The sequence below is a fragment of the Cornus florida genome, unplaced genomic scaffold, assembly GCF_030987335.1.
Source record: "Cornus florida cultivar Cherokee Brave unplaced genomic scaffold, ASM3098733v1 CherokeeBrave_3.0.0_Hap2_Chr02, whole genome shotgun sequence".
NCBI classification, from domain to species: domain Eukaryota; kingdom Viridiplantae; phylum Streptophyta; class Magnoliopsida; order Cornales; family Cornaceae; genus Cornus; species Cornus florida.
In genome coordinates, this window is record NW_026775572.1 from 83,074,728 (window position 1) to 83,077,443 (window position 2,716).

At 37.3% G+C, this 2,716-nt stretch overlaps 1 pseudogene; it reads left to right on the forward strand.

Annotated features, from left to right (window-relative positions):
• The first annotated feature begins 284 nt into the window (after nucleotides 1-284).
• LOC132297947 (small nucleolar RNA R71) lies at nucleotides 285-383 on the forward strand (annotated as a pseudogene).
• The last annotated feature ends 2,333 nt before the right edge of the window (nucleotides 384-2,716 follow it).

Consider the following 2,716-nt stretch of genomic DNA (forward strand, 5'->3'; position numbering starts at 1 on the left):
CGAGTTTTGGTTAATCATACCTTTGAGATAAAGACTTCATTTCGGCGGCTATTTCATTTGAATGGTCAACTTAATGTAAGCCAACACTCTTCCTACCTTGTGAATTTCTACCATTCTTGGATGATAGTGTTCTATGCAAAGAATTTTCACTCATGCTCTCATAAAGACACCACACGTCATCTTCATACCTATCAATGTATGAGCTACCCATGGAAGCATCAACCATACCCTTATAGTTGTCCGATAAGCTCTCAAAGAAATATTGAACTAATTGCCATTTGGGCATGTCATGATGTGGACACTTCCTAAGCAATTCATTGAAGCATTCCCATGCCTCATGAAACGTTTCTTCATCCCCATGTGAAAATTCTCGAATTGAGGTTCTCATGGCATTGGTCTTTAAAACCGGATAGTACTTCTTCAAGAACTTTTGTTACATTTCTACCCAAGAAGTGATTGAAAAAGGCCTAAGATTGTTAAACCAATACTTTGCCTTATCTTTTAAGGTGAATAGAAAATGTTTGAGTCTTAAAACCTCTTCCGGCATGTCCGTATATTTTACGGTGGAACATACTTCAAAAAACTCATCCAAATGCTTGTAAGGTTCTTCACTTGGAAGTCCATGATAGTTTGGAAGCATTTGAATGATTTGTGGCTTAATTTCATCATGATGTGCTCTAAATGGAGGCAATTGGATGCATGTAGGTGCATTATACTCATTAGGCACATAATGGTCTCTTAAAGCAAGAGGTGGATTAGCTACTTGAGGTGCAACATGAACACCCTGGTTTTGAATTCCTTGATTAATGATGGGACGTTGTGGAGCATACATTGGCCTTGACATTCCATATGGAACTTGGCCTTGTTGTTGTGGTGGTTGGTGAATGAATGGCCTAGGCATGCTTAATGGTACTTGTATGTTCTCATTGTGCACATTGGGATGAAGGATACCTTGTTGGTCTATGTGACCAAGGTCCTCAACATGATCATTATTATGGTCATCCATTGATAGATTGGTTCTATTTGAACTTCCTCTTCCCCTAGGATTTCTAACAATGGATTCAAGATGCAAATCAAGAGGGACAAGAGTCGGTCTCAATGAATGACGTCCATACATGCACAATGCAAAACACAACAAGCACAAAGAATAACAAACACTATGCCTTCACAACAATGCAATTAGACTTCTTCCACAAACACTTAATTCATACTCCCATGCTTTAACAACAATGATGCAAGAACAATTAAAAACAAGCTTTCACGCGAGCCGACGATTTAACTAAGGGATTGAGTAAAGAAGGTCTCACAAAGGTCCTTTAGCACTTCAACTCCAAATTTATAGCTTAGCTTAGCAAAATTCTTTTTAAATTTTTAGCACTTTTCCTTACTTGCTTAGCTCCTTTGCTTGATGGCTCCTTTCCAACAATGCACCTAGTTAAGTAAGATCAACACAATAAGTAACCAAAAAGAAAAATAAAAATAAAGTAAAGACACGATCAAAAGAATACAAATCCTAATTGATTCCACAAATCCGACGTCACCTAATCAAATCAATCAATCCCCGACAACGGTGCCAAAAACTGACGTGGTCCTTGTGAGGGTCACTACACCATATCAAGCTTGAAGAGTGTGTGCATTTTAAAGTGAGGGCTAAGAGTTTTACATTTATAGAAGTTACTACTACCTTCACTATAAATATAGCTAAGGCGAGTAGGGATCGTCCCAAGGGATTGTGAGGATCGAACAAGGTCGTGGAATCGTAATTAGGGCTAGTAGGTCGAGTGATCAAACAATTGGTTGGTTAGTTGATTAGACTAGAGAGTAACTAAATTAAACTAAATGATAACAAAAGAATGTAATTAAGAAAGATCTTGGGGTTTAGAGATCACCACCAAGCAATGCATTTCTATACCGTTGACAAGTGACTAATGAGGGCAAATGGTGTGTTGCAATATTGGTGTGTGTGTGTGTGTTTAGTTGATTCAATAAGCAAGGATGACTAGTTAAGCACGTATTGTCTAAACATCATGTGAAAGGCACAATATATCTAAGCAATGAAGAATATATTGTCTAAACAACATGTGAAAGGCACAATAGATCAAAACAAGTCATTAATCCTTTCATTAAGCTCACAATCCAAATACAACACAAGGTTAGAGACATATGCTACTTGCATTCAAAAGCTTGGATCATCAAATAACAAGCATGGATTATCCTCCCATTTAACACTACATCTACACTACTAGCATGAAAGTAAACTAGGGGAGAGGCATAATCTATCAAGGAATAAGTATGAACCATCAAGAAAATCACAAAAGCATTATTTGAAGCACTATGTTTTGACAATCTCCAAATCTATAGCATCAGTACACATAGACATGCATCAATAACACAAAATCTAGAGACAAGCACATGAACATCTATTCTAGCATACATAGACAGATGGATAGAATGAAATGATTAATTGGAAGCATTAAACCACATAAATCATTGAATAAACAAGATCTATATATATCAAAGTGTCAAAACATTAATTACAACACTAATCCCTCAATAATACACAAGATTAAGATATAGAAAGCATGCTTGGGGCTAACTTCTGCCCCAAGAGGATGTCTAGCCACTCATGATCATGTTGCTCCAACCCTCAAGGGCTAACTGCATGGAAGAAATCTGCTCCTTGTTGATGAAGACCTCCAATAGTGTCTCTAACCTC